Consider the following 19,627-nt stretch of genomic DNA (forward strand, 5'->3'; position numbering starts at 1 on the left):
TAATGGTACAATAACTTATAGTAATTTACAGCTTTCTTTATCTTTTTATTTCATATATTTGTGTCTACAGTTAGCAGCATTTTCTGTTCAAAATTCCAACCAGGTTCTCCCTGTATTTTGGCTAGGGGGAATTGATGTTCATCCAGGGTCTAGATGCCCACTAAATATGGCATTTAACATAAATGGAATTATTTTCATTGTTGTTCAATTTGCTAAGTTGTGTCTGACTTTTTCTGATGCCATGAAGTGCAGCATGCCAGGCTCCTCTGCCCTCTACTCTCTCCAAGAGTTTGCTCAAATTCATGTCCAGAGATGCTACTTAACCATCTCTTGTTCTGCTGCTCCCTTCTCTTTTTGCCTTTAATCCTTCCCAGAATCAGGGTCTTTCCCAATGAGTTGGCTCTTCACATAAGGTGACCAAAGTATTGGAGCTTCAGTATCAGTCCTTTCAATTTAATATTCAGGGTTGAGTTCTTTTAGAATTGACTGGTTTTATCTCCTTGCAGTCCAAGGGACTCTCAAGAATCTTGTCCAGCACTATAATTCAAAAGCATCAGTTTGGTACTCAGCCTTCTCTATGATCTAACACTCACGTCTCTTCATAACCCCTGGAGAAACCATAGCTTTGACTATACAGACCTTTCTTGGCAAAGTGATGTCTCTGCTTTTTAATATGCTGCTAGTTTTTTCATAGCTTTCCTTTCAAGGAGCAAATGCCTTTTAATTTCATGGCTGCAGTCACCACCTGCAGTGATTTTGGAGCCCAATATATTAAATCTGTTACTGCTTCCATTTTTCCTCTTCTCTCTGCTATGAAGAGATCGAACTGGATGCTGGATGTCATGATGGTAGTTTTTTGTTTTGTTTTGTTTTTTAATGTTGAGTTTCAAGACAGCTTTTTCACTCTCTTCTTTCTCCCTCATCAAGAGGTTCTTTAGTTCCTCTTAACTTTATTCCTTTAAAATTGTAGTAACATCAACCTATCTGAGGTTATTGATATTTCTGCCAGTAGTCTTGGTGCCAGCTTGTGATTCACCCAGACTGGCATTTTGTATGATGTACTCTGCATGTAAGTTAAATCAGCAAGGTGACAATACACGGACTTCCTGTACTTCTTTCCCAATTTTGAACGTGTTAGTTCTTCTATGTCCAGTTTTAACTGTTGCTTCTTAATCCACATACAGGTTTTTCAGGAGATAGGGGAGGTGGTCTGTTACTCCTATTTCTTGAAGTTTTTTCCACAGTTTGTTATGATCCACACAATCAAAGGCTTTAGCATAGTTAATGAAGGAGAAGTACATGGTTTTCTGGAATTCCCTTGCTCTCTACATGATCCAACAAATGTTGGTAATTTGATCTCTGGTTCCTCTGCCTCTTTGAAACCAGATTGTACATCTAAAAGTTCTCAGTTCACATATTGTAATGTTGAGTTGTTTGCCTTAGAAGCTAAAAAAAATCATTTTGTCATTTTTAAGGTTGTACCCAAGGTCTGCATTTTGGACTCTTTTGTTGACTATGTGGGCTACTCCTTTTCTTCAATTGATTCTTGCCCACAGTGGTATAAATAATGGTCATCTGAATTAAATTTGCCCATTTCTGTCCTTTTAGTTCCCTTATTCTTAAGATGTCTATGCTTACTTTGCCATCTTCTGCTTGACTACATCCAATTTACCTTTATTCATGGACCTGATATTCCAGGTTCCTATGAAATATTCTTCTGTATAGCATCAGACTTTACTGTAACCACCAGACACATACACAAATGAGTGTTGTTTCTGTGTTGGCCCAGCAGCTTCATTCTTTCTGGAGCTATTAGTAATTGCCCTCTGCTCTTCCCTAGTAGCACATCAGACACCTTCCAACCTGGGGGGATCATCTTCTGATGTCATATTTTTTTTGCCTTTTCATACTGTTCTTGGGTTTCTCGTAGCAAGAATATGGAATGGGTTGTCATTTCTTTCTCTAGTGGATCATGTTTTGTCAGAACTCTTCACTAGGACCCATCTGTCTTCATTGGCCCTGTGCAGCATGGCTTATAGCTTTATTGAGTTACCCAAGCCCCTTCACCATGACAAGACTGTGATTCATGATGGGGATTTTTGGCATGATCAGATATTTATATTAGGTTACATGCAGATGACACCACCCTTATGGCAGAAAGTTAAGAGGAATTAAAAAGCCTCTTGATGAAAGTGAAAGAGGAGAGTGAAAAAGTTGGCTTAAAGCTCAACATTCAGGAAACGAAGATCATGGCATCTGGTCCCATCACTTCATGGGAAATAGATGGGGAAACGGTGGAAACAGTGTCAGACTTTATTTTTTTGGGCTTCAAAATCACTGCAGATGGTGATTGCAGCCATGAAATTAAAAGATGCTTACTCCTTGGAAGGAAAGTTATGACCAACCTAGATAGCATATTGAAAAGCAGAGACATTACTTTGCCAACAAAGGTCCGTCTAGTCAAGGCTGTGGTTTTTCCAGTGGTCATATATGGATGTAAGAGTTGGGCTGTGAAAAAAGCTGAGCACAGAAAAATTGATGCTTTTGAACTGTGATGTTGGAGAAGACTCTTGAGAGTCCCTAGGACTGCAAGGAGATCCATCCAAAAGGAGATCAGTCCTGGGTGTTCATTGGAAGGACTGATGCTACAGCTGAAATTCCAATACTTTGGCCACCTTAAGTGAAGAGTTGACTTATTGGAAAAGACCCTGATGCTGGGAGGGATTGGGGGCAGGAGGAGAAGGGGACGACAGAGGATGAGATGGCTGGATGGCATCACCGACTTGATGAATGTAAGTTTGAGTGAACTCCAGGAGCTGGTCATGGACAGGGAGGTCTGGCATGCTGCGATTCATGGGGTCGCAAAGAATCAAACACGACTGAGTGACTGAACTGAACTGAACTGAACATAGTTAAATATATATTAATCTTCTTGAACATCAGCTTAAGGAAAGACAAACAGAAGAAACATGTTAGTTTATTTATAAGAAGATCTTCATTAAGAAGAAACAATAATGATGTCTGTCCTTGAACCTGATTGTTAGATCTCTTTAGTGTTCAGTAGGGTCTATGGGCCTTTCCTTGAGATGAAGTGGGAAGGATGTGTCTGTGAATTGCTGCATTTCCAAAATTTTGCCCTCTTCTTGATTACCTTAATCTTTACTTTCTCATTCATCATTTTATTTACTAAATCTTCCATTATCTGCAGATGCATCCTTAGAGTTCAGAGATTGATGCTATAATTTTCTTCATATGTATTGTCTTGGTATAATCCTATTCACTTTAAGTCATTCCCACATTGTGCAGCAAATAGATCGATACATAGGCTTTAGATTTTTTCCATCTGATGCCAAGGTTTTATGAAACTTTGGACTTTTCATGCTGTAATTTTATACACTGATGTTACTTCCTATTTTATACTCTCTGCTCCCACAAAGCATGTATTTTTATTCTTTACTACTGAACATAATTAGTTTTCTCTATATTACGTGTTGTTATAATTTCTTAAAAGATAGGGGCTGTGCTGCTTGCCTTTGAATCGCTAATGTCTAACACCATATCTGGCACCAAGTGACTGTTAAAGAATAAACCTGTATAAGGAAACATTTTTAAAAACAAAATATTTATACTATAAATTAGTAAACTAATGGAAGGTCACGTATATTGTCCTTTAGTAAAAACTGTGCCCTGTGTTTCTGATGAATTTGGATTTTGACTGAAATCAATAAGAAAAACCAAATGAGGAATTAAAGAATTTAAACATATTTTAAGTTGCTACCCTGGAGTTGTATCTGGTGAAAGAAACCAACAAGAGTATCTTTTATCATCCTTAAAAAGTGAAAACTAGAATTGAAATCGTAAGTGATAAAAATTACTAGAAAAATTTGCTGCATAACCCACATTGATATAATAGGCATAATCCAACCCTTTGTTCAAGTATTTTTACATGACCAGAATTTGCTCTGATACTTTACTTTTCTTAATAGGCCCATTGTTAACCTGTTTAGGGATCAGGGAAGAGGCAATGGGAATAAATAGTGAGTCTTCATTTTTGTAATGCTGCCCCAAAGACCTTAATCAACAACTATTGATTTTAAGTCTAGAGGGAGGTCAGCTACAGACATGTACATTAATATTTATTAAAAGTGGTAGGTGAGGTATAATAAAAATTAGATTTTCTATTTATCTGTACTTAGATGGCCAGGAAATTAAAGCTATAACAGCCCCAATAATTGGTTTCAGTTATTTTCTTTAGCTTGGCAAGCTTCAGGTGTTTAGTTGTGAGTGAATTCAGAGGACATGGTTATAAGAATTAGACCTCAAAACAGAGGGCTCCAATACATTTTCACAAAATCAAATTTAAGGGACAAGCAGTTACCTACATAGCAGTAGCAATGCAATCTTAAACTCTCTGTAGTCTACTTTTCCCCCTTCTTATTCCTTAGGGGATATGGAACTTACAGAAGACTAGTAGGAGTGATAAAAGGGAACTTGGAATGACCCCACATGTTTAGGAATCTTATATAACTTAAAGACAGAGAAGTCAACTGAGAACAATACATTCAAATTAGCAAAGGCTAACTTTATATGATGAATTGGATATTAGCAGAATTATATTAAGAGAGAAAAAGTAGGAAAGAAGTAAAGATCAAAGAATTTTATGTATTTCACTTTTTAAATTACTCTCTCCTACATTTTTAACATCTCAGTATTGATGGATTTGATTACTGCTGAGGTTAGGGAGGTAGAAGGTATAGTGAGAACAGTGGTATGGACAAAACGATATGGTATAATTTACTGGGCAATCCCACTCTGAGGTTCCATGGGTATTATGACAATACTGGGGCAACCTGCAAAACCATGCATTTAAAAATTTTCTCATTCTTACATTCTAGAGCCTAGGCAGAAATTCAGACTCTGTCCTGGTCATCTGTATCTTTTACCCACAGAGGTCACTGCAGGGGATTATTTTCCCACAAAGCACAAGGCAACAGAAATGTAAAGTGTATGGCAGCACAAGGAGTGATAGCAGAAGGGAGATTAGCACTTACAGTCAGGTTAAAATAGACTTGCAGTCCGGTATAGTTTGTCTTACTATTAATTTGCATTTATATGATTACTTAAGGCCTCTCAAAGCATTTAATATGTCACTAGAAATACACAACAATTATCTCCAAGCTATAGGTTGCTGAATGATGTCATATCTCTCATGATAGCCTCCCTAATACAGTGACACTCATAGTTCAAGCGACCACTGCTGCTGCTGCTGCTGCTAAGTCGCTTCAGTTGTATCCAACTCTGTGTGACCCCATAGACAGCAGCCCACCAGGCTCCCCTGTCACTGGGGTTCTCCAGGCAAGAACACTGGAGTGGATTGCCATTTCCTTCTCTAGTGCATGAAAGTGAAAAGTGAAAGTGAAGTCACTCGGTCGTGTCCAACTCTTCTCAACCCCATGGACTGCAGCCCACCAGGCTCCTCTGTCCATGGGATTTTCCAGGCAAGAGTACTGGAGTGGGTTACCATCAAGCGACCACTGCCAATGGCTAATCAGTGATCTTTGGGGAAACTAAATATCAGTCATGTCTGACTCTGCAGCTCTGTGAACTGTAGCCTACCAGGCTCTCTGTCCATGGAATTTTCCAGGTATGATTATTGGAGTGAGTTGCCATTTCCTATTGAAGGGGATTTTCCCAACCCAGGGATCAAACCCATGTCTGTTATGTCTATTGCATTAGTAGGTGGGTTCTTTACCACTTGTGCCACCTGGGAAGTAGCCAAATGGTAAATCCTTGTTGCTTATCTATTTTGTGTACAGTAATTTGTATCTGTTAATCCCATACTCCTAATTTGTCCCATCCTCCCTCTCTCTCCCTTTTGGCAACAATTATTTTCTATATCTGTTTCTATTTTGTATACAGATTCATTTGTACTTTTTAGATTTCACCTAAAATTGATACCATGTAGTATTTATCTTTCTGTATCTGATTTATCACTCAGTTGCTACAGTCACGTCTGAGTCTTTGTGACCCTATTGACTGTAACCTACCAGGCTCCAGTGTTCCTCGGATGCTCCAGGCAAGAATACTGGAGTCAGTTGCTATTTCCTCCTCCAGGGGATCTTCCTGACCCAGGGATTGAACCCATGTCTCATGTGTCTCCTGCATTGCAGGTGGATTCTTTACCACTCGGTCTCTGGGGAAGCCCCTATCTGACTTATACTTCACTAAGAATATTATTCTCTATGTCCATTCAGGTTGAGCATCTTTTCATGTGCCTTTTGGCCCTGTGTATGCCTTCTTTAGAAAAAATGTCTATTTAGGTCTTCTGCCTATTTTTTGATTGGGGTGTTTGTTTTTCAATAATGAGTTGTATGAGCTGTTTTAGATATTAACCTCTTATTGGTAGCATTGTTTGCAAATATTTTCTCCCCTTCCATAGGTTGTCTTTTCATTTTGTTGATGGTTTTCTTTGTTGTGCAAAAGCTTTTAAGTTTTATTAGGTTCTATTTGTTTATTTTTCCTTTTATTTATTTTCTTTGGGAGACTGATCTAAGAAAATATTGCTATGATTTATGTCAGAGAATGTTTTACCTATGTTCTTTTCTACGAGTTTTATGGTGCCATGTTTAGGTCTTTAAACCATTTTAAATTTATTTATTTATATGGTGTGAGAGGAGTGTTCTAATTTCATTGATTTATATGTAGTGGCCCAACTTTCCCAATATCACTTGTTGAAGATACTATCTTTTCTCCATTGTATATTCTTGTGTCCTGTGTCAAGGAGATTGACTGTAGGTTTTTAGGTTTATTTCTGGGCTCTCTATTCTGTTTCATTGATTGATTATTTATTTATTTTGAGAAATTACTAGTTCAGTTCAGACCAAAACCCCCTGCTCATAGCTCCAAGACAAATTTCAGACTTTGTAACAAGTGGATATAAGTTTGTGAAAGCCTTGGTCAGCAATTACTCAGGAAATAAGAGGACTGATCCCACAGATTGAGAGAAAAGCATTTACAGCTGAAAATGGTTGGAGCAAGTAGGCTGACAATGATTTTGGATAAATACTGTTGTTTGGATGAATGACTCAATCTGTGGCTTGTAGTGCCTCAAGTTACATTTTCTGTAGGTGAGTGAAAAGAGGAGGAAAAAACCTATTTAACAAATAGATATATTTATCAATCTTCGTTTCCACATTTATTGTGTACAGCCAAGCATTTTGAATCTCTTCAGTACATTATACAGATAAATGAAACTGAAGTACACTTAGTGCATTTTTTCTTTTTTAAACTAACTGCAGGGGTCATACTAAGTTCTCTCTTATCACTCTTTTCTCATTCAGTAACCCTCCGGGGAAGACGATTCAGACTTCATTTCTAATAACATATAGCCAACACTCATCTTCTCATTGTTTCATTCAAATACCAATTTCACAAGCTTTTAATTTTCTGGGATCTGTTTAGTACATTTAAATGCAGATACAGCATAATAGAATTATCACAGCCCAATTTGTGTTACTCATTAACAAATGATATTTATTAAGCCTCTTTAAAATAGTTTATATCTATAGTAATCTTGGTCTTTTATGTTTTCTTTCTATTCTAAATTATTGCCTCCAATTATTCCTCTTTATTGTTATAGCGTTAGAATTTTTAAAACAGGCCTTTTCAAGATAAAAAGATTAAAAAAAAAAGACACTGCTGTAAACATATATGGTAGATACCAAGTAAAAACACACAAAATATAAAATATATTTTGTTAACATCTCAAATATGCTATGCTTTAGTATATTTTCAAGTGCAATTTTTAAATTACCACTAATGAAAATATAATAAGGAGGAAATGTCCAATTAAAAATACCATAGCAAACTGGTCAAAATATTATGTGACACTTTAGCAGAAAATTGAACTACTGCATGCAAACCATGATATTTTCCACTTCAAGTTACTAATGAGTGAACTGATATGCTCAAAGGAAATATTAAATAATTGATATTCACCAACAATAACAAAAAAACTTTTTAGCAAAACTGGAAAGCAGTAATTTTTAAATTAGGTCATGATCATTAAAGCTAATACACAGCACTGTAAAATCCCTGATTATCAGTTTTATGATCTATTACCTTTAATTTCTCCCTAACAAAAGGAGGACCTCTGCACATATATTCTATTTTTACATGTATTTTTAAAATGAAAAATAAATGCATTCTGATTGAATATATTTTTTTAAAATACGGAAAACAATAAATTTCTCTATCATCCCCAAATTAACTTTCCAGAAAAAAAAAAGTGTAAGCAGATTCCTATGTATTTTCCTAGATCTTTTCCTGTACATATACAGATAAATAGTAAATTCTTATACATTTGTGTGTGTGCATGTAATTTTATGTGATCATGATATAAATCCTATTTATTTATTGTGATTTTTTTTACTAAATATATTACTAATAAAATTATCTATGTGAGTATGTATTTTTTAGTGTTGTTATTCTGTATTTCAATGTATAATTATTCCTTTTCCATTTAACAGCTGTTTGACTTTTCTGTTTCACAATGCCTATCATTCATCCTGCAATGAGTATTCTTGACAAATTGTGTATTTTAAGACAAAACTCTTAAATAGTATATGCATTTTAAAAAATATAAATAACACTGTGTAAATTTAAGGTGGTGGTTTAGTCGCTAAGTCATGTCTGACTCTTGCAATCCCATGGACTGTAGCCTGCCAAGCTCTTCTGTCCATGGGATTCTCCAGGCAAGAATACTGGAGTGGGTTGCCATTTCCTTCTCCAGGGATCTTCCTGACTCAGGGATTGAACCTGGGTCTCCTGCATTGCAGGCAGACTCTTTACCGACTGAGCTACAAGGGAAGATAAATTTAAGGTAGTCAATATATTAATTTGATATATTTATATGTTATAGTATATGATTGCCACTGTGATAATAATTAGAACCTCTACCACATAAGCATATTTCTTTTTAATGGTCAGAAAAATTAAGTTCTAGTCTCTTAGAAAGTTTGGCAATTATATTACAGTATTGTTGTCTATATTAACTATATTGTGCATTAGATCTCTAGAGTTTATGTACTATTTGTTGCAAATGTGTACCCTTAAAAAAACATTTGTCCTATCCTCTCATTCCCTGGTTACTACCACTTTACTCTCCCTTTTTACCAGTTTGGCTTGTTTATATTTCACATATAAGTGATACCATACAGTTCTTGTCATTCTCTATCCCACTTATCTCACTTAGAATAATGTGATCAAGGTCTTTCCATGTGTCACAAATGGCATAATGTCCTTCTTTCCCATGGTGATAATACTAATATTTGCATCACATCTTCTTGTTCATCCTTTGATTAACAGGTATTTGTGCATCATGTCTATCGTCCAATAGACATGTCTAATAGACATGTCATCATGTTTATTGAATAATGCTGCAATAACAACATGGAAAGTTCATACATCTCTTTGATATCCTCTCTTCACTTACTTTGTGTGTATACTAAACAAGTGCAATTGCTGAATCATATGGTAGATCAATTTTTTATTTTTTTTAAGAACCTCCATATTTTTTCCATAGTGGCTTAACCAATTTACATTCACACCAGGAGTATATAGGTGTTCCCTTTTCTCCACATCCTCACCAACACTTGTTACTTCTTATCTTTTTTATAATATTCATTCTGATAGGTATGAGGTATAAGGTGATATCTTGTTGTGGTATTCATTTGTATTTCCCTGATGATTAGTGATTAGTGACATTGAACACTGTTTCACTTACCTGTTGGTTATTTGAATGTCATCTTTGGAGAAATATCTATTAATTCTTCTGCTTATTTTTCAAATCTGATTTTTGTTATTATTGAGTTGTATGAGTTCCTTATATATTTTGGATATTAACCTTTTATCTAATATATGGTTTGCATATATTCTCTTCAATTCTACAGATTGTCTTTTCATTTTGTTAAATGTCTGTTTTACTGTCCAGAAGTTTTTAAGTTTGATATAGTCCTATTAGTTGATTTTTGCTTTTGCTGTCTGTGGCTTTGCATCATATCCAAAAAATCACCTAAACCAATGTCAAGGAACTTGAATTTTCTTCTAGGAGTTTAATGGTATCTGCTCTCTTGCTGTGAGATAGGAGTTGTTTTATTGTTCTTGTGTTTATCCTGTTTTTCCAATACCTTTTGTTGAAAAGACAATTTTCCACCCATTAGGTGTTCTTGGCTTCATTGTCCAACATAGGAAATGGCAACCCACCCTAATATTCTTGCCTGGATAAAACCAGAGACAGAGGAGCCTGGTGGGCTGCCGTCTATGGAGTCACACAGAGTCGGACACGATTGAAGTGACTTAGCAGCAGCAGCAGTACACCTGGTATGCAAGGATTTAATTCTGGATGCTATTCTGTTTCATTTGATCTGTGTCTATTTTTGCAAGTACAATAATGCTATTATTTCTATAGCTTTTTAGTGTTTTGAAATCAAGAAATGTGATGCTCTCATTCTGCTTTCTCATGACTGCTTTGGTAATGTGAGTTCTTCTGTGGTTTTATGCAGATTTTAGATTTTTTTTTTCTATTTCTGTGAAGAATGACACTGAAATTTTGATGTGGTTTCTGTTGAACTGATTTCTGTATATTGATTTTATATCCTGCAACTTTACTGAAATTGTTATTTAGTTCTAGTACTGTTTCAGTCTACTCTTTGGAATTTCTGTATACAAAATCATATCATCTGAAAATAGTGAGTTTTACTTTTTCCTTTCCTTTTGTTTCTTGTTCTTGCCTAATTGATCTAGCTAGGATTTCCAAAACTATACTGAATAAGAGTGGTGAGTGTGGGTATTCTCTTGTTTCTTGTTTCAAAAATTGTTTCACTTTTTTTTCAGTTGAGTATAATGTTAATTATGGGGGTGTCACTTATGGTCTTTATTATGCTGAGGTATCTTCCTCCTAAACCCACTCTGATGAGGGATTTTATTATGAAAGGATGTTGGATAAATAATTATAGTTCAATTTCTTGAAATGCAATTACGATCAACTAAGTATATACCCCTCACCCTATTTGCTGAGCACTATTGTAGGGACTCCTTGGAAGGAAAGTTATGACCATCCTAGTTAGCATATTAAAAAGCAGAGACATTACTTTGCCAACAAAGGTCCGCTAGTCAAGGTTATGGTTTTTCCAGTGGTCATGTATGGATGTGAGAGTTGGACTGTGAAGAAAGTTGAGTGCTGAAGAATTGATGCTTTTCAACTGTGGTGTTGGAGAAGACTCTTGAGAGTCCCTTGGTTGCAAGGAGATCCAACCAGTCCATTCTAAAGGAGATCAGTCCTGGGTGTTCATTGGAAGGAATGATGCTAAAGCTGAAACTCCAGTACTTTGGCCACCTCATGCGAAGAGTTGACTCATCGGAAAAGACCCTGATGATGGGAGGGATTAGGGGCAGGAGGAGAAGGGGGTGACAGAGGATGAGATGGCTGGATGGCATCACCGACTTGATGAACGTGAGTCTGAGTGAACTCTGGGAGTTGGTGATGGACAGGGAGGCCTGCTGTGCTACAATTCATGGGGTTGCAAAGAGTCAGACACGACTGAACTGAACTGACCTGAATTCTAGGGACTGCTGATATGGGATTTCCTATTTCTTGAATTTTATAATTTAAATGATTAGAAATACATAGAAATTACTAAACCAACTAACACAAAATCATTTAGAAAGTGATAAATAACTGAGGAAAACAGACGGTACAAGGTGATTTAAAAAAAGACAACACAGGCAATGGAACAAAGCTAGATTAGAGGATGATGAAAGGTCATAGAATGATATTTGATATGAGACATGAAAGGAGAAGGGAAACCAAGGGAGTATTGTTTCAGGCAAAGGGAATAAATACTCCAAGAGGCTTAAGCTGTAATGGATTTTTTGTGTTCAATGAAAAGAAAGGAAATAAAGGAGACACTAATGCAGTGAAAAATAGAGAAGCATAAAATGATGGCAAAAAGTTTGGTAGTTAATTGATGCTATGAAGCACTAGTTATAGAATTTAAAGGAAATATGGAGAAATTTGTTAAAAGATACACAAAAATACACAAGCATATTGCTGGGGTCTCATTCTAGATCTCCTAATTCAGTAGGTTTGGTGTGGTGCCCCAAATTTTCATTTTTTAAAGTTAAATTGAAATATAGTTGATTTACAATGTTATGTTAAAGTGTACAGTGAAATGAATCAGTTATACATGCACACACACACACACACACACACACACACACATATATATATATATATAATTTTCTAGGTTCTTTTCCATTTCAGGTTATTATAAGATATTGAGTATAGTTCCCTGTGCTGTACAGTGGTCCTTGTTATCTACTTTATATATATAGTAGAGTGTATATTATAATCCCAAACTCCTAATTTATGCCACTCCTTTTTTCTCCTTTGGTAACCATACATTTACTTTCTATGACTGTGAGTCCGTGTATATTTTGTAAATAATATCATTTGTATCAGTTTTTTAGATTCCACATATAAGTGATATCACACGCTATTTGTCTTTCTCTGTTTGATTTACTTCACTTAGTATGATAATCTCCAGGTTCATTCATGTTGCTGCAAATGGAATTATTTCATTACTTTTTACAGCTGAGTAGTGTTTCATCGTATACATATACCACATCTTCCTTATCCATTCATCCTTTGTTGGACATTGCTTCCATGCTTGGCTATTGTAAATAGTGCTGCTATGAACATTGGGATTCCCTGGTGGCTCAGACAGTAAAGCATCTGCCCGCAACGCGGGAGACTGGGGTTCGATCCCCGGGTTCGGAAGATTCCCTGGAGAAGGAAATGGCAACCCACTCCAGTACTCTTGCCTAGAAAATTCCATGAATGGAGGAGCCTGGTGGGCTACAGTCCATGGGGCCGCAAAGAGTAGGACACAACTGAGCGACATCACTTTCACTTTTCTTTCACTTTCATGAACATTGGGATGTAAGTATCTTTTTGAATTAGAGTTTTCTCCAGATATATATGTAGGAATGGGATTGCTGAATCATACGGTAACTATTTTTAGTTTTTTAAGGAAATTCCATACTGCTCTCCATTGTAGTTGTACCAATTTACATTCCCACTAGCAATGTAAAAGGTTCCTTTTTCTCCATAGCATCACCAGCATTTATTATTTGTAGACTTTTTGATGATGACCATTTAGACAGTAGGAAGTGATACTCCATTGTAGTTTTGATTTGCATCTTTTTAACACTTAGCAACTCTGAGTGTCATTTCATAAGTCTGTTGGACATTGGTATGCCTTCTTCAGATAAATGTATATTTAGATCTTCTGTGCATTTTAACTGGACATTTTTTTATATTGAGCTTTATAAAGCTGTTTGCATATTTTGGAAATTAACCCCTTGTTGGTTGCATTATTTGCAGATATTTTCTCCTATCCAATAGGTTTTTGTTTTGTTTTATGGTTTCCTTTGCTGTGCAAAAAATTTTAAGTTTAACTAGATCCCATATGGAGAAGGCAATGGTACCCCACTCCAGTACTCTTGCCTGGAAAATCCCATGGATGGAGGAGCCTGGTAGGCTTCAGTCCATGGGGTCACCGAGAGTCAGACACAAGTGAGCGACTTCCCTTTCACTTTTCACTTTCATGCATTGGAGAAGGAAATGGCAACCCATTCCAGTGTTCTTGCCTGGAGAATCCCAGGGACGGGGGAGCCTGGTGGGCTCCCATCTATGGGGTCGCACAGAGTCGGACACGACTGAAGTGGCTTAGCAGCAGCAGCAGCAGCAGATCCCATATGTTTATTTTTGGTATCCATTACTCTAGGAGATGGATCTAAAAACATTGCTGTGACTTATGTCAAGAAAGTTCCATTTTCCTCTTGAAGTTTTAGAGTATCCAGTTTTATGTTTAAGTCTTTAATCCATTTTGAGTTTAGTTTTGTGTATGGTGATTGAGAGTATTCTAATTTCACTCTTTGACATGTAGCTGTTCAGTTTTCCCAGCACCACTTATTGAAAAGACTGTCTTTCCTCTATTGTATATTCTTGTTTCCTTTGTTGTTGGTTAACTGATCATAAGTGTGTGAGTTTATTCTTGGAAAGTTCTGTAAATTTTCATTTCTAATGAGTTCCCAGGTGGTGCTGATACTTCTGGTCTGAAGATTCACCTGGTGAAATAATGGTGTAGATCTTTGAACACAGGAGAGGAAATCTGCATTTACTGTGTTGTTCCTAAGTGGAATGGAAAGCCATTAGTTAATCTGAAGCATTTGAGCCTGAAAGAATAATTAATTGGAAGAAGTGATTAAAGAATGAAATTATATTATATGCTCAATCTATATTTATCTTTGGCTTGAAATGTTAGTGCTATGAGAAGGGAACGACGCTGGGATTCTTGACCTCCTGAGGAGAGGAATTCAACCCTGGGCCAGTAACAAAGCTTGATCACTCAGAGCTTTTTGTGTAATAAAGTTTTATTAATATATAAAAGAGAGAAAGCTTCTGGCATAGACATCAGAAGAGGACAGAAAGAGTGCCCCCTTGCTAGTTTTTAGCAAGGAGTTATATACATATTGCTGCTGCTGCTGCCAAGTCACTTCAGTTGTGTCCAACTCTGAGTGACCCCCTAGACAGCAGCCCACCAGGCTCCCCTGTCCCTGGGATTCTCCAGACAAGAACATTGGAGTGGATTGCCATTTCCTTCTCCAATGCATGAAAGTGAAAAGTGAAAGTGAAGTCGCTCAGTCGTATCTGACTCGTAGCGACCCCATGGACTGCAGCCCACTAGGCTCCTTCATCCATGGAATTTTCCAGGCAGGAGTACTGGAGTGGGGTGCTAATTAGAGAAAGGAAAAACCTCAAAACTGAGGGAGTTGTATCAGACCCCTCACCCACAACATGCATTTTGAGATAGCATTGGCACAAGGTGAGTTATCCAGGGCCGTAAAATAATTGACATGAATCTTGAAGAAAGGCAGATTTTCAAGCAAATACATAGTTAATTAACATAGCTTAAGGAAACCTTTCCATGAGAAAAATGCATTGTTTAGCTCAAGGTTTGAGATAAAGTTGAGTTCCCGTAGAACCAGGTGACAACACAGGATTAGAACAGAAAAAACATTCTACCACTTGCAGCTTTATTTCCTCCTGCCACCTGGGAACTTCTGGCCTCCCTACGGAGGCTATTAACACTGTCAGGCTCTAGAACATGTCTCCTGTAGATGGCATAGAATTAGAGCTTGTGTTCTCTTTTTTTAAAACGGTCTGATAGCCTCTGTCTTTTGATTGGATAGTTTTATCTATTTACGTTTAATGTTATTATAGATATGGTTAGATTTATGTCTACCCTCATGTATATGTTTCATTAATAATTTGTTCCTATATTCCTCCTTTACTAACTTTGATTAAGTGGATATTTTCTAGTATAATATTTTAATTTCTTTAATGTTAACTATGTTTTTTGAGTTATTTTCTTAGGAGTTGCTTTAGGGTCTAGATAGCATAGTATACTAAATTAGATGACAGAAAATGCTAATAGAAAATCATGCTCCAAAATATACATAGTTTAACACATAACCCACTAAAATAACTTATCACAGTCCTTCCCATTCTGCTGATGCAAGACATTTAAAATGTATTACCTGACTGGGCGGCCAAAGAAACAATTCTGCATGGTAGAAGTGGTGCCCAAATATTTTGTGGACTGCAATGTGAGGAGACATGCTAGTAAACTACTTTGATAATTTAGGGTAGATATTTTAGACTAAGATTTTACTGGAAGAGGTAGAAAAAGGATAGATTCAGAAGACATTATGGAGATAGAATCAATAAATTTGCTGTAAGGATGTGAGTGACACTGTAGATGGTAATATTATTTACAGATATGCAAAAAGGTTTAAGAAAGAATGAATTAGTTTTTTCCACATTAATTCCAAGATGCTAATTATATATCCAAGTGAAAACAAAGCAGGTATTAGGTGATATGTATCTTGAATTCAGTAAAGAGGTGAGTCAGTTATATATACTGAAAGTCATTGGTATAGAGATTATATATGTGAAGCCATAACTTAAATTTTCTCAAAAGAAAAGTCAGGTTAAGAACAGAGTCCCAGTGACTCACCAATATTTTAGAGAACAGAGAAGGTTAAGGAGCAAAAGAGACTAAGAGGCAGCAGACAATATAGTAAAGGAAATACCTTAAATATGTATTGTCATGACAAAAGAGATAATAACATTACTAGAAGAAGAGTAATGAGCTATGCCAAATATTTCTGACATTTCAAGTAAGACAAATGTTACCAAGGTCATTTGTGACCTTGAAAAGAAGTTTCAAATACTATCACTTTACTTGATACAGATGTTGTAATTGCTTTAACATAGATTGGGGGTGGGGGAGTGATTCTGTATGTCTTCCAAAGTCACAAGAGAACACATGGTTTCTTCATGGGTATCTTTCTCTCAGGACACTCCTGATGTGAGGAATTCCAAACTATCCCACTTGCAAGGATTATTAGAGAAGGTCACATGGAAACAAACAAGACCACAGGTGACAGAACTTATAGCACTGCCAGATATGTAAGTAAACAAGCTTTCAGGTGACTCCAGCCTCCAATTTTCATACCTTCCAGCTGAGATCCCATACATTTGGGAGGAGTAACACACCATGCCTGCAGTACTTTTTCCAAAGTCATGACCCTCAGTAAGACAATAAATAGTACAAAATATAACGGAGTAGAATAACTATGTTTTATAGCCGTGGTAACTGGACTACAGAACTAGAATTCAATGGACAAAGAGGAGATAAATGGGGCTGGGGAGAGGGGACAAAGAAGAACATGTTGCTAGAAGATGGGTGAACTGTCAAGTGCTTTGAAGGCCTTTATACAGATGTTGGCTTTTATTCTGGGATAAGAGAATTTGGAACATTCTGAACAGAGTAGCATGATCTATGTCAAAATATGTGTTTGCTGCTTTTTGACACGGCAAATTTGGGGCATTCTTTGTGTTAATTCGGAGAAGGCAATGGCACCCCACTCCAGTACTCTTGCTTGGAAAATCCCATGGACGGAGGAGCCTGGTAGGCTGCAATCCATGGGATCGCTAAGAGTCGGACACGACTGAGAGACTTCACTTTCACTTTTCACTTTCATGCATTGGAGAAGGAAATGGCAGCCCACTCCAGTGTTCTTGCCTGGAGAATCCCAGGGATGGCAGAGCCTGGTGGGCTGCCATCTATGGAGTCGCACAGAGTCCGACACGACTGAAGTGACTTAGCATTGTGTTAATTATTATTAACAAATGCAACTCTGTTGCAGTAACTTTCTACACAGTAGTAACCTTCTACTTCAAAGTTCCTGGAAATGGAACTTTAGTTTGGTAGCAAAGAAGTCATAAAATATAGTAGGCAAATCTATATGATTTTCACTTCAGGTTCCTTTTTATGAAGGAAGCTACTTACAGACAACTATTAAAAGACATTAATGGAGGGGGGTCCTAAGATGGTGGAGGATTAGGACAGGAAGACTACTTTCTCCCCCACAAATTCATCAAAAGAATATTTGGGCACTGAGTAAATTCCAAACAACTTCTGAATGCCAGCAGAGGACATCAGGCACCCAGAAAAGCAGCCCATTGTCTTCAAAAGGAGGTAGTAAAAAATATAAAAGATAAAAAGAGAGACAAAAGAGGTAGGGATGGAGCTCCATCCTGGGAAGGGAGTCTTAAAAAAGAGAGGTTTCCAAACACCAGGAAACTCTCACTGGCGAGTCTGTGGTGAGCCTTGGAACCGCACAGGGAAACATAACCGGGAGGAAAAATAAATAAATAATTAAAACCCACAGATTGTGTGCCCAACGGTAACTTTCCCAGCAGAGGAGAAGCACAGACGCCTGCATCCGCCACTAGCAAGTGGGGGCTGGGCAGGGAGGCATGGGCTGCATTGCTTAGAGTAGGGACGCGGTCTGAATGCCCAGAGAGCAATCTGAGGGAACTAACTTGTGATAGAAAACCAGACTGTGGGATAGCTACCACGCGAAAAGCCCTAACCTAAGACACTGTCAGGCCTGCTCACAGAACAAAGGACTGAGCAGAGCTACCCAGCTGCAGGCCATCCCATCCCCTTCCGGTGACAGGCAGCCGAGGGCAGCCAGAGCCGGAAGCGGGCAATCATGGCTCCAGAGAGGCCTTGTCTACCAAACTGCAAGCAGGCTTCTTTGCTAACCAAGACTTCTTGGGATTCTGGATGGTCAACATCCGCCTGAGAAGGTGCACTGGTTGTACACCCAGAAAACCGAGAGGCAGGGACAGGGGAGGCGATAAGTTGCAGTGACCTCGCTCGCTAAACACCTGGTCACCTGAGCTGCTCAGACCTGGGAAGGGTACAAAACACAGGCCCAACAGAGTCTGTGCCTCTGAGGACTACCTGAGTACCTGAACCTGAGTGGCTTGGTCCTGGGACGTACATACAACCCAGAGTCAGCCTCAGACAGTTCCCAGCAGAGCAACATAGAGCCTAAGCAGTGTAGACAGGTAAAGCACACACTCTGTGAGCAGGGGCAAACCCAGTGTGACTGAGACACCGAGAGCACATGCCAGTGTTAATTGTTTGCAGCGTCCCTCCCTCGCCACAGCACGACTAAACAAGTGATCCTAAAAAAGTGTCCAACACAGCCCCCTTGCATCGGAGCAGAAATTAGACACTGAAGAGACCAAAAAACAGAAGAAGCTAAAACAGAGGGAACCTCCTTGGAAGTGACAGGTGCAATAGACTAAAACCCTGTTAGTACCAACTACATAGGAAGGGGCCTTTCGGTTCAGTTCAGTCGCTCAGTCATGTCTGACTCTTTGCAACTCCATAAATTGTAGCATGCCAGGCCTCCCTGTCCATCATCAACTCCCGGAGTTCACCCAACTCATGTCGATCACATTGGTGATGCCATCCAGCCATCTAATCTTCGGTCGTCCCCTTCTCCTCCTTCCCCCAATCCCTCCCAGCATCAGAGCCTTTTCCAATGAGTCAACTCTTCACATGAGGTGGCCAAAGTATTGGAGTTCAGCTTAAGCATCAGTCCTTCCAATGAACACCCAGGACTGATCTCCTTTAGAATGGACTGGTTGGATCTCTTTGCAGTCCAAGGGACTCTCAAGAGTCTTCTCCAACACCACAGTTCAAAAGCATCAATTCTTCAGCACTCAGCTTTCTTCGCAGTCCAACTCTCACATCCATACACGACCACTGGAAAAACCATAGCCTTGACTAGATGGACCTTTGTTGGCAAAGTAATGTCTCTGCTTTTGAATATGCTATCTAGGTTGGTCATAACTTTCCTTCCAAGGAGTAAGTGTCTTAATTTCATGGCTGCAGTCATCATCTGCAGTGATTTTGGAGCCCCCAAAAATAAAGTCTGACACTGTTTCCACTGTTTCCCCATCAGTTTCCCATGAAGTGATGGGACCGGATGCCATGATCTTAGTTCTCTGAATGTCAAGCTTTAAGCCAATTTTTTCATTCTCTTCTTTCACTTTAATCAAGAGGCTTTTTTAGATCCTCTTCACTTTCTGCCATAAGGATGGTGTCATCTGCATATCTGACGTTATTGATATTTC

Source organism: Bison bison, unplaced genomic scaffold (assembly GCF_000754665.1).
Source record: "Bison bison bison isolate TAMUID 2011002044 unplaced genomic scaffold, Bison_UMD1.0 scf7180017864351, whole genome shotgun sequence".
Taxonomy (NCBI): domain Eukaryota; kingdom Metazoa; phylum Chordata; class Mammalia; order Artiodactyla; family Bovidae; genus Bison; species Bison bison.